The following is a 13,393-nucleotide window of genomic DNA, read 5'->3' on the forward strand; positions in this document are numbered from 1 at the left end:
AGCAAAGGTGTGGATGGACCATTGCAAATGCATCTGCAAATTTCATAAATCATCTCAGTGCTTACCACACTGGATGGTTTTATGTTCATACATAAAGGGTCAGGAGTCAGGAGTTTCAGTCCTTACTTTGTCACCAGTTAAAAGGTTGGATGACAGCTGACTGGGCCTACATTTTCAATCTATACAATGGGATTAATAACATCTGTCCAATTTATCTTCCAGGTTTGAGATGAAGGGTAAAACAGAAATTGAAACTATACATGCTCTTTATTGGGATTCTGAACCTCATATTAGATATAGACATAGTTTTGACTTTTTGTCTTTCTTATTGTTGAATATGCATTTGATGACTTCTTCTAGGCTAAAGGTGATAGACAGTTATATTTAAAAACTAGTAAAAAAATATGAAACAAAGGGTTAGGAGGCAGGATGGGATGACTCAAAACTCTTCTCAGGAACCTCTGGAACTGATGTATACTCTGCTTTTGAAGGTAGGTCTAGTAAATCAATTTCTACCTTGATGTAGTACCAATACCTCTCCAATATTAACCTGGAGATTGAAACCAATCAAGAATCTCCAAACTTTATTTTAGCCAATGATACGAACTTCTTTAACTATGTTTTTTGTCCTTGGAACTCTTTAGGACCAGCATACCAAGATTGAAGCCCTCTTCATTTCATAGATCTTTCTACTCTTTGAGTACTTTCCCTGACTGATGGTGACTGATCAAAAAGAAAGTAACAGAGAACAGAAGGGAAAAGAATCCAAAAGAATCTGAGTTCTTTACCAACAAGAGATCAAGCTGTTCATTCATTTATTAATTTGTCACTGTTGGCAACAAATTTTAAAACTTAAGTTAATTTCTAATACATAGAAACATAAATGTACATATTTATGGGACACTGTATGTTTTGATACAGGTATACATTATTTAATGTTTAAATTAGGTTAAACACATCCATCTCCTCAAACATTTACCATTTCTTTATGGAGGGAAAGTTCAAAATCCTTTCTTCTAGCTTTAAAAAATGCACATTATTTTCACCTATATTTGCTCCACCATACAATGGTACATCAGATTTTCTTACTCCTACCTAACTATAACTCAGTAACCGTTGATCAACCCCTTCCAGCTGCCCTAGTCTCCCCAGTCTCTCATAACCACCATTTGACTCTCAATTTCTTTGAGAACAATTTTTGTTTTTGCTTCCACATGAGTGAGATGATGTGGTACTTGCCTTTCCTTTCCATGCCTGACTGATTTCATTTAACTTGATCTCTAGTTCCATCCATGTTGTCACAAATGTCAGGATTTGATTCTTTTTAAGACTGAAGAGTTTTCTGTTACTATAGTTTGGATCTTAAATGTCCCACCAAAGTCCATGTATCAATGCTACTTGGAAGTGGTAGAATCTTTGAGATGTGGGGCCTTGTGGGAGGTCCTTAAGTCATCCCTCTGAAGGAGAGAGGGGACCTCTGGCCCCTTCTCCTTTCTCTATTTTGATGTCTGGCAATAAGGTGAGTGGTTTTACTTTGCCATGCATTCTCTCCATTGTGTGCTGCCTCACTACAGGCCCAAAAGCAACAGGACCAAATTGATCATGATCTGAAACTTCTAGAACTGTAAGCAAACATAAACCTTTTCTTTTTATAAGTTTTTCATCTCAGATACTTGTTACAGTAACAGAAAGCTGACTAACATGCTGACCGTCCTTTAAATATGAAGCCATTGATGCCACATGGAAAACTCTATTTAAAAGGCAGAGGTTAATTAAGTAGATGAAAAAATGGCAAGACTCCCCCCAACTATACAGTCTGAATGGGGCATTCTTTAAATATAAGACATACATTTGTTCAAAGTAAAATGATAGAAAAGATAAAACATGCAGATACTAGATACCTGGGGGCCAACCACACAGTGTTCTCAGGAGGGAAAAGTATTCCAGGATAAGTGGATTTTAGTGCTAAACATAGGATGGTTTCTGCCAAACCAGGAGGTTGATCATTCTCAGCATAATAAAAATGGTATGGCTAAATTAATATCAGACAATTATACTTGAAGACAAGTATTATTACTGGTTATAAAGAAAGACATGTCCCTAAAACAAAAGGGTCAATTCCTTTGGAACAGACAAAATTCTCAAATGTAGATGTACTTAGCAGAACGTCAAAGTACATGAGACAAAAACTGACCAAACTAAAGCAAATTATAATCATAGTTAGGGTCTTCAATTTCCCTTTCTCAGCAATTACTAAAACAAGTAGATAAAAAATAATTAAGGGTAAGGTTTAACTTGACCTAATTGACATTTGAAAATACTATACTCACAGTAAATAAATACACATTTTTTTCAAGTGCACATGGAATGTTTATGAAAAAAGACATGCTTAGTGAAAAAATGTCTGATACTTTGAAAGGATTGGAAACTTACAGCATTTCTCTGACCATAATGGAGTTAAATTAAACACTAACAGCAATAAGTTATCTTGAAAATCTTCATATTTGTGTGAAAGGTAGAGAGGAGAAAGAAAAAGAAAGGTGTGGAGGGTAAAGTCATGAAAATTGAAGAGACATCAGTAGAGCAGAGGGAAGAGATCAGGAGAAGGAAGGAGGTAGAAAAGGGGAAATACTGGGGAATGATATTGGTCAAAGTATATGTTATCTTGTGTGCATGTACAAATATGTAACAACAAATCCCACAACTATGTATAACTATAGTGTACCAATAAAAATATGGAGAAATCTTCATATCTGAAAATTAAGCAAAACTCACTTTTATATAACCAATTGGTAAAGATGAAATATGAAAAATTAGAAAATATCTTGAAATAAATAATTAAAACCAAAAATAAAACTTGTGGGATATAGCTTAAGCAGTTCTTAGAGAAATGTTGCAGCTATCAGTTCTTATATTAAAAAGAGCTAACTTTAACATCAACAATTCAAGTTTCCATATTAATAGACAAAACATAAGTGCATATTAAATCCAGAATTAAGTAGAAATAAGGAAATAGAAAATACACAGTAGAGAAAATTAACAAAGCTAAAATGTTGATTCATCAAAACTATTAGTAAAACCAAAATCTCTAGTGAGACTGCTCTGAATATCTATAATAACAAAAGGAAATGCAAATTACCAATATCAGGCATAGAAAAGGAGGGCATCACTAAAGATCTTCCAGAAAATAAAGGATGATAAAAACTGTAACAACATTTCTGGGAAGAGACCTGTAGTTCCACATGGGTTTCCTGATGAATTCTGTCAGACATATTAGGAAGTTACCTTACCAGTGTCACACAAACTCTTTGAGAAATAGAGACAAAGACAACTTTTAACTCGTTCTATGAGTCAAATACTATGCTGATACCAAAACATAGTAATCAAAGAAATTTACATGAGAGTCACATCTCTCATGGGCATAGAAACAAAAATCTTTACCAACATTTCAGTAAATAAAGTCCATCAAAACTCCTGATGTAACATAACCAAGTGGGGTTTGTCCCTGGAATGCAAAGTTGGCTTAACATTTAAAAATCCATCAGTGTAATTCACTATATTAAGAGAGTAAACAGGAAAAGCCACATGATCATCTCCATGGTTGTGAAAAAAATTGACAAAATTTAACCCCTTTCAAAAAAATTTCAGTCAAGTAGGAATTGGTGGGAATTTTCTTAATGTGTAAACAACCTCTACAAAACCCTTGTGCTAACAGCATACTGAATATTTTCATCCTAAGATGGAGAACAGAAAAATGACATCCATTTTCTCCACTTGTATCATTCAACATTTTTTGGAGATCTTAGCTGATGTAGAAAGGAGGGAAGAGAAATAAAAGGCATAGCTTTTTAAAAGAAAAAGCAAAATTGTCATTTCTAGAAAATATGATTATATACATAGGAAATCTGAAGGAATCTGCAGAGAAAATATCAGAACAAGGGGATGGATTAGCAGGGTCACAATACACTCAGTCAATACATAAAAAACCCTTGCATTTTCAGTATGAGCTTTGGAAACTGGCTGGTGAAGCTCTGGGCTCTTGCTTTTGCAGGGAGGCCAAGCAGAATTGCAACTAGTTTCTAGTGACCTAGGGGCAGTTGAGATGTCCTTTGTAGAGCACAGTTTCCAAAGTCCCAATTTATAAGCATGCAGTGGAGGTGTTGGAAATTGGTGTTACCAGCAGCAGTGGCCCAAGAATTCCGAGGTATTTGTGCCAGTTCTGCTCAGAGTCCCCTGTCCACCTTACCACGTATCTTGCTGCAGGCATCTGGGCTGGTAGGTGTCCTAGGCACAGCAGCAGACCTTGGTGGTCTCCTTCCCTCTCCCCTCTTACTGAACCCTCCCTGCAAGCCTGCCTCTACTTGGCAGGGGATGAGGTGCTTCTGCCCCTGACTTTGAGCACCGTGGGGTGCCACTTCCTTCCTGTGCAGTTCAGTCCTGAGTGTCTGAAGGGAGACTTCTAATACAGGCACCTCACCCACCCAAGACAGATTGAGAAAGCAAGTCTAGACATCTCTTATGAGTTCTTTCACCAAAGGCCATGTCATTACATACTGGAGGTGTCCTCCCTTTTAAGAAGAGTGATCAAGGTGCTGTAGGGCTCCCTGGACAACCCCATTTGAGTCCCTGTTGCTGGAGAGGTCGACAAAGACATTTGCTTGATGAAAGTCACTTGCCCAGCTTTCTACTTCCCTGTTGGAGAAGACCCCTCAGGGAGGAGATCCTTTATCATGGAGGAGTCCCCCATCCATGTCTGCCAGGTGTAGGTCCTGTGTGATGGTTACTCTGGATTGTCAACTTGATTGGATTAAGAGATGTTGAAAATTAAGAGAATTGTGGGTGTGTCAATAAGGATGCTTTCACTGACGTGTGGGACAGCAAACTGAGGGCTGAGACCCTCCCTGAATGTGGGAAGCACAGTGCAATAATCTGGGGGCCTGGATGGAAAAAAAGGTGGAGAAGGAGGAAGCCAACATAGATGTAAGCTCCATTTTTCTTGAGCGGCTGCTTCAGTTGTTGAGGACATTAGACTTCAACTCCTTCACTCTTACAAACTGGACTCTGGCCAGGGACTCTCTAGGAGTTTTCAGGCCTTTAATCTCAGACCGGAGCTGCAACATAGGTTCTTCTTCTGAGGTTCCAGCTTCTTGGACTGAGCAGCTACTGGTCCCTCCAACTCGCCAGCCTACAGATGACCACTATGAGACTATCCAGCTTCTGATCCTGTAGACTAATCTCATAAATTTCCTTTTGGCTCTGTTCCTCTAGACTAATACAATTTGACTAATATACTTTGTCAATGGATAATTGCTAATGTTGCTTCTGCCACCACTGCCACCATTGCGGGATCAAGGCGAGCTGCCCTCACCTCCTTGACTTCCTTCCGTAATCATCACTGAAGACTGAGCTTGCAGAGAGCTGAGCATCAATGACTTAATCACGTCTTAGAAGATGAGACTGAGGCCATGTCAGACTGCAGTGCCACCTGATGATTTTTCCTCCCAGAAGACTGTGGAGAATGAGGGCATCCTGCTTTTGGCACTTTTCCCTTGCAGATCCTGGCTAGTCGCTGACTTGGCTAGCCTGGCTACCAAGTCCCCAAACCTGTCTGCCTCTTTACCTTCTCATACTCCAGGGGATAGTTATGCAAAGAGATGCACATTTGTCTCCTAATTCTCATCTTTTGCTGTTTGTGCTGACTTTCTTTCCTATTTTATATTCAGGTTCCTCTTGGGGTTCCACTTTGTAGTAAGAATGGAGGTCCTTGCATTCCTTTCCTTCAGTGATAGCTGTGGCATCTTCTACTTCTGACCCCTCATATCTGCCAGCACCCCAATCCATTCCTTCTAGCTTATCTCCTGTAGAATAGACCCACCTACATCCATGGGTTTGGATTCTCCTCATTTTCATACAGATCCCTCCTCCAGTCACCTTCACTAGTAACTGTTCTTCACCTGTCAGCTCATCTTTGCTTCTGCAGTCATGTGCACCATCACAACCAGCAGGTCTGCAGAGCTGGCCTTCCAGCTATTATGGCCTTTGGTGTCACTGACATGTCACCTTTCTCTGTTCCCAGGCTTTCCTCTTGAGGTCTTCCCTAGGCTCTAAGGAGAAGTTCTTTCTTGTGAAAAAAATCTGTTACCATTGGAAGAGTTAGCACCATTGAAAAGAAAGTGACTTTTCTTCCTATCATGGTCATTTAAACTGGGACCCATCATGTTAGAGCATCTATGTTGCAGTTGGAGTGACCAGAAATCATACCTGTGCTTCAGGGTTCATGTTTCTGCTTTCTGTCAGAGTGTCTGGGGCCACATGACCAGGACACATCTGTTGTAGTTTCAGGGGCCAGCACCATTTGTGTTTGGAGATACCTTATTCATGCTACAGCACTCGGGACACATCTAACCAGAATACATCTGTAGCAGCACAGGGGCCAGCACCATACCTGAGCTATAGGTCCTTTATAGCTCAGGTGGTACAGTGGGAGGAACCAGCACCATATTTGTTTTTGCATATGGTCAGTGCATTTGGGGCCCACCTGTTTGGAGGAAATCTGTTAGTATCAGATAATCCAGGACTCCTGAGGAGAAACAGGTGCTCCCTGGCTTCAGGGTGAGCTTCCTCCCATTTTCCCAGGTCCATTGCAGTGTGGAGCAGAAATGCCCTGCACAGGCCCCAGGCTCAACTTGCTCACTTGCATTTTTGCTACCATAACTTTTTTTAGAAAATATATTTTAGTTGAAGATGGATACATATCTTTATTTTATTTACTTATTTATCTTTTTGTGGTGCTGAGGATTGAACCCAGTGCCTCACATGTGCAAGACAAGCACTCTACCACTGAGCTACAATCCCAGCCCCTGCTACCATAACTTTTAACTTTGGGCCAGGAGCCACCACTCAGCCCATATAAAGGGGCAATGGCAGAAACTACTTCCCCCAGTGCTTCTGTCTTTTCTGGTCACTACTGTCTCTGCAGTCATCTCCACTCTTGTAGTCAGCACCTCTGCAGATTCCATATCTAAACTTGCCTTTGACTGATGAAATTGAGGAGGGTACCATGTTCCCTCTTCAGGCTGTTATCTCTGGTCTTCCCTGACTCCAATAAAAGCTTCTTCCTTTTTCCATGGAGTTGCTGGGTTCTAAGAACAAATCACCCAGAGGTAGCATGTTTTTGGATCCGTTTCCACCCAAACTCGCCTGCACAGTTGCTCAGTGATCCAAATACAACTTTCAAACTTCCTTCAACCAAGAAGGCAGCACTCAGGATACAATTGGGGCCCCTGCTGGGCTACAGCTGGGAGCTGGGAGCTTCTGCAGTTCTTTCTCTTTTGGAAACCAGGTGGCCCCAGCACAAGCTCCTAATTTAATCTTTGCCACATCTCAGTCACCCAGTGGTAGCATAATTCATCAGCTTTGTGGATTTTACATGCCCATTTTCTTTTTCTTTTCTTTTCTTTTTTAGGTGCTGGGGACTAAACCAAGGGACATTCTACCACTGAGCTATGTTTCCAGCCCTTTTTATTTTTGAGTTTAAGATCCAGTCTTGCCAAGCTGCTTAGGGACTCAATGTCACTGAGGCTGTTCTTGAACTTGTGATCTTCCTGTTTCAGCCTCCTTACAGGTATGTATCACCATGCCCAGCAACATTCCCATTTTTCTACTTTGGGCATCCCTGTCAGTACTCAACTGACCTTTGGACACACCTCAGCTATTTTTCCCACTGTGGCTTTAGATCCACTACCAGAATTCCCAGCTATGGGGATAGCAGCTCACTATTTGGCAATACAACTGTAAACCCATTGGTATTTGTTTTGGTTGGAATATGAGGTATCCTCTCAAAGCTCCTGTTAATGGAGGAATATTTGGAGGCAAAATGATTAGATTGTTAGAGTTGTAAACTAATCAGTTCATCCTAATTTGAATGAACTGACTGGGTGGTAACTGTAGGCAGGCAGAGCATGACTTGAGGAAGTGGGTCACTGGGGATGTGCCCTAAAAGGATGCATCTTCCCTATGGCCCTTTTCCCCTTTTGCTCTTTGCTTCCTGACCCCACCATGAGCTCAGCAGCTTTCCTCTGCCAGGTCCTTCCCCCATGATGTGCTGCCTTACTTTGGACCCAGAGCAATAGAGCTGGCCATCTATGGACCAAATCCTCTGCATCTATGAGCCACAAATAAAACTTTTCCTCCTCCAAGTAGTTCTTGTGGACTATTCTGGTCGCAGGAATGAAAAACTAAGTTAAACAGTATTCATGGGGTCTGTAGCCCCTAAGGTTAACAGTAACCTGCCCCATGCACCAGCTTTGTCTGGAACACTCAGCTTTGGTGTGGTACTGAGTGGATACTTGTCTCCTAAGTTAGAGACACTTAGACCTCAGTACCAGGGTCGTGCTTGTTTGTAGCACTCTGGTTGCAATTAGAGAGTTCACCCCTATGAAGAGCCCATGTGTCCTGTGAGACACTTTCTTCTTGCTTATAGTGACAGCCAGCTGGATAAAGGCACATCTGTTACTATTGAAGAAATAAGCACCACTGAGATGGGTGTCAGGTGAGAACTTCGTTCCTTTTTATGGTCGTATTAGCTGAGACCCATCATGCCAGAGCGCATCTGCTGCCGTCGTAGGGCCAACACCACACCTGTGTTAGGCTATCCTTCTCTTACCTGTCTTCTGTCAGAGTTGTTGTTGTCTCCCTGGGAGAGCACACTGGTTGAAGTGGGAGGGGTCAGCACTATCTCATGCCTGGAGATACTTCTCTTTATACCTGTAGTCTCAAACCTGACTAAAGTTCTTCTGTAGAAGTCATGCAGCTAGTGTCTCATGTGTGCTTTCAGGCCCTTCAATTCTGGCCTACAGCCAGAACATTTGGGGCTCTTGTGGCTAAAGTCCAGGTAATACAATGGGAGGGGACATTACAGGTCTTGTGGTTGGGTACGTTTCTCTTCCTACCATCATTCTGAGCTCGTAGGGTGTTTATAGTCAGAGCAGGTCAGTTATAGTCAGAGGGGACAAGGTCATACATGTTCAGGGAGGCATTTCTACTTTTTTCTCATCATTTCTATTTTTGGCCACCCAGCCATGGCACCTCCTTTGAAGTTTGAAGAGGCAGCACTGCTGAGAAATTACCTGTGCTTGGAGGTGAGTTTGCTTTTACCTTTGGTTAGAATATTCCAGTTCTGGGAGGGAAGCATCAGCCTTGACTGAGAGTACTTTTGTGATTACCAGGAAGGGATTGTAGGAGGCAGAAGTGTAGGACATCAGTCAAACCCTTCAGTTTTTATCAATACCAGGTATAGGACCTCAGCAATTAAAAGTAAAAGCTTCATTTAAAAATGGGGGCGATTGGGCTAGGATTGTGGCTCAGTGGTAGAGTTCTTGCCTCACATGCATGGAGCACAGGGTTTGATCCTCAGCAACCCATAAATAAATAAAGACACTGTGTGCATCTACAATTAATAAAATTAAAAAAAAAATGGGGGTGATCACTATCCCCCATGAATGAACCTTCCCTTGCTAGGAAGAGTCTCAGTCCTGTGTGACTATCTTAAGCAAACATAACCTGCCCTGTCTTCCTGCTCCAAGCTGGAAGAGAGTTTAGTGTGGAGCCATCCTTAACTTTGACTGATTGCCTTGCAGACCCAAGCTCTGGGCCAGTTTTCTTCTTGTCTTGGAACTGCCAGGATACCTGCTGCTCCGTAGGTCTCTGCTCTTTGACTCCACTTTAAAAGAATTGACTGCATGAAGAATGATGTGTTGAACTAGACTTAACTCTGCAGTCCTCTGTGGCTCAGTGAATAGCAAGTGGGAGTGTCTCCATTTCCTGACTTCACATGCTGACTTCTGAAGTCTGTGAGTTTTGAGTGCAAGGGATGGCAATGTGGGCAGTCACAAGGTCTGGACGATGGAGAGACAGGGGGACCTGCCCTTGCTTCTTTCCTCTTGGTTTCTTTCCCACCACTTTGACCTCCCTGCAGGCAAGATCATCCTTGATGTGTGTTTAGAAATGACTCTTGATGCTTTTCATCACTTAAAATGTCTCTTTAAAAAAATAAAATAAAATGTCTCTTTTTTGTGTGACTTAAAAAATTCAGACTTAGGTCAATGCCTCTGTTTGTATTTCTATAACAAAATACCTAAAATTTATGAACAATGTAGAGTTCTTACAGTTCAGGAGGTTGAGAAGTCCAAAATCAAGGCACCAGCAGCTTGGTATCTGGTGAAGGCCCATTCCTCATAGCTGATGCCATTTAGGTATCCTGACATGGCAGAAAGGATGGATGGAAAGGACTAAAGGGGACTAATGATGTGTCTTCACATGACGGAAGAGTAGTACAGTAGGTCCTTTTATAAAGGCAATGATCCCATCCATGAGGGTCCCACGCTATTACTTAATCCCATCATAAAAGCCCCATCTCTTCATACTATTACAATTGATGATTAAGTTTCCCCATATAAATTTTGGGGAACACGTTTAGACCAAAGCAGTCAACTATCTTCACACATTCTCACTTCTCTCAGAAGGGCTGTACCTGGCATCTTGAAGAACAAAGAATGGAAACCTCTGAAATCAGGAACCAAAATAAATCTTTGCTCCTCTAAGTTGTTCCTATCATGTAGTTTGGTTACAGCAATAAGGAGCTAACATAAGATATTATTATAGCTGTTTCCATGCTGCTTTAAAAAAAATGATAAATGCCCTCTTTTCAGGGAAATCTCTAGATAGGGCTGTTTGGAAAAACAATCAGTTTATTTCTACTCAACAGTAAATACCAAATCACAAGAGTTAGTGTTTCACTCAGATCTGGCTGATCTTAGTGTCCTGTTGTGTCTTTAGTAGATTTAATTTCTGACATCGCAATCTTTCTAAGGCTCTTCACCACAGGAGAACCTACTTAAGATGGAGAGAGAAAAGAGTACAAATATTTCCCTCATGTTTTAGTGGATATTTATTCAGTTATGCCTCTGGGCTAGCACCTTATGATACCAAATAGAAGGTTATCTCTTAGATAATTTGCAATGTAGTGGGGAAGACAGATGAACAGAATGAAGACTTCAGCCGAAGGGTCAGTTTTAGGGTAGGGGGAGCTGATAGGAAGGATAAAAAGTCAAGTTCAGGGGTAGAAGAAATTTGAGTTGCATCTTAAAGAAGAGGAAGAACCATGTGGAAAGGGTTATTTCCAAGTCAGAAATAACTGTGAAAGTAGTAGGTGAAAATCTAGGAAGGGTAACCAAAAGGCAAAATTCCTGCCTTGGGAGAGCCTACATTCAGGTTAGAGGGGAGGAAACAGCATAAAATAAGTATGCATGGTGGTTCATGCCAGTAATCTCAGCAACTCAGGAGGTGGAGGCAGGAGGATTGCAAGTTTGAGGCCCATCTGGGCAACTCAGTGAGACCCTGACTCAAAATAGAAAATAAATAAAAAGGGGTGTGGGTGTATCTCAGTGGTATAGTGCCACTGGGTTCTATCTCCAATACTGTAGAAAAAAATTATCTGGTAGATTAGCCAGTAGCAAATACCATGAAGAATAAAGCCGTGTGCAGGTATTGAGACCGGCTGGAGAGAAGCACAGGTGACAGTTTAAACAAGGCGGACGTAGTTAGCCTCAATGGTGAGATTTGAGTCAATTTCACAGAGAGGAAATTGAGTGAGTCCAGCAGGTATCTAGGGGAAAAAATGTTTCAGGTAGTAAGACTAGGCAGTGAGAAGCCCAGAGGAAGGATGACTGATGTTCTCAGTAGTAAGTGCTGAGTTAATGGGTCTGGAATGGGGACAGTGGGTAGGAGAGAGGGAGCAGAGGAACACGGGCCTTATAGATTGTTGTAAGACATTTGTCTTTTTATTTGGAGATGAGACTGGAGGGTTTAGAGCAAAGGATGACATGATCTGAGTGATAGCAGAAGCAGGCAGAAGCAGGGTAAGTAAGGCTAGAGTCTAAGTCAAGCCTATTGGTGGGTCAGGCATGGAGAAGCAGACAGATTTTGTACATATTTAGAAATATTTGTCATTAGATTGAATATGTGGATGTAAGAGAGGAGGCCATGGAATTACCATCCTAATCTAGAGAAAGATTTTTGGTCTCAGTGTTTCCTTCGTTATTGGAACCATGGAAACAGAAACTTGACAGAAAATTCTTAAAAGGGGGGGGAAAGAAAGGGAAAGTGGCAGGATAACTGGCTCCTCAATACATGTGGTTGGCCTTGGCTGTACATCTGGAGGAAATGCCAAGATCCTCATCTCAAATCAGCTTAAAGATGAAATTCAGGATTTAAGGGCCTATATTTTAAAAAATTATGATGACTTAGAAAAGAGTATAATAGGTGCTGTTTATAATCTTTGGATATGAAAAAATTCTAATTGTTAAGAATCATGAAATTTATTCTGAGAAATAGAAAACTTGATATTAAGAACCTTTTATTTAAACATCAAAAAATAATCAAAAGAAGACAGTCTTAAAACTTCTCATTGAAAGAACATGATTCAGAAAATGAATTGATGAGGCAGAGACTGGGAAGAGTATTTGCAAAACATTCATCTAACAAATTACTGGTGTGCCGAGTATATGAAATCTCACACCTCAACAATAAAATGCCAAGATAACCAATAAAATATGGGTATACTTGAACAATCCCTTTACAAGGAAGATTCATAGATATCCAGTAGACACATAGAAAAATGCTCAACATCATTAGTCATCAGGGAAATAAAAGTTAAAACCACAGTGAGATGACATTGCAGATGGATTGAGTTGGACAAGTCTGATAGCACCAAATGTCAGCAGGAATGCGGAGCACCTGGAACTCTCCTAAACCTCAGTCAACAATAAACGGTGCTATAGCCACTGTGAGACAGGTTCACACAGGTGCTCATAAAACTAGACATACCTGTCTTGACTCAGCAATTTTATTTCCACATTTATCCTAGAGAATGAAAACTTTTGCATTCAAAAAGTCTTGTACCAGAATGCTCACTCAACCGGAATCATAATAGGCAAAAGTCAGAATATTTTCATCCTTGAGAGAATGGAAAAACAAATAACTGTGGTGCATGCACACTGCCTAGTCATTCAAAGGATCAAATCCTGATGATGGGCGTGACATAAAGGATCAAAAGCTTTTCAGGAAGTGGAAGAAGCCTTACACAGAAGAGCACATCCATGTGTTCCTGTGCATGGGAAGTGCTGCAACAGCCCAAAATAACCTGAAGCAGGAATCACAACTTTACAGGTTGCTGGGGGGTGGGGAGGGTGAGTGTGAAGAAGGTCTGAATCCAGAAGTGCTGCTGGAGCTCAGCAGTGAGCTGCCTGGGGAATCACAAGCTGTGGCCAGATCAGTACTCTCTCCACCCTTTGGGATTGTCTCCAAAGGACTTTGTGGTTCTCTCCTCATGTTA

This window comes from Sciurus carolinensis, chromosome 5 (genome assembly GCF_902686445.1).
Source record: "Sciurus carolinensis chromosome 5, mSciCar1.2, whole genome shotgun sequence".
Classification (NCBI taxonomy): domain Eukaryota; kingdom Metazoa; phylum Chordata; class Mammalia; order Rodentia; family Sciuridae; genus Sciurus; species Sciurus carolinensis.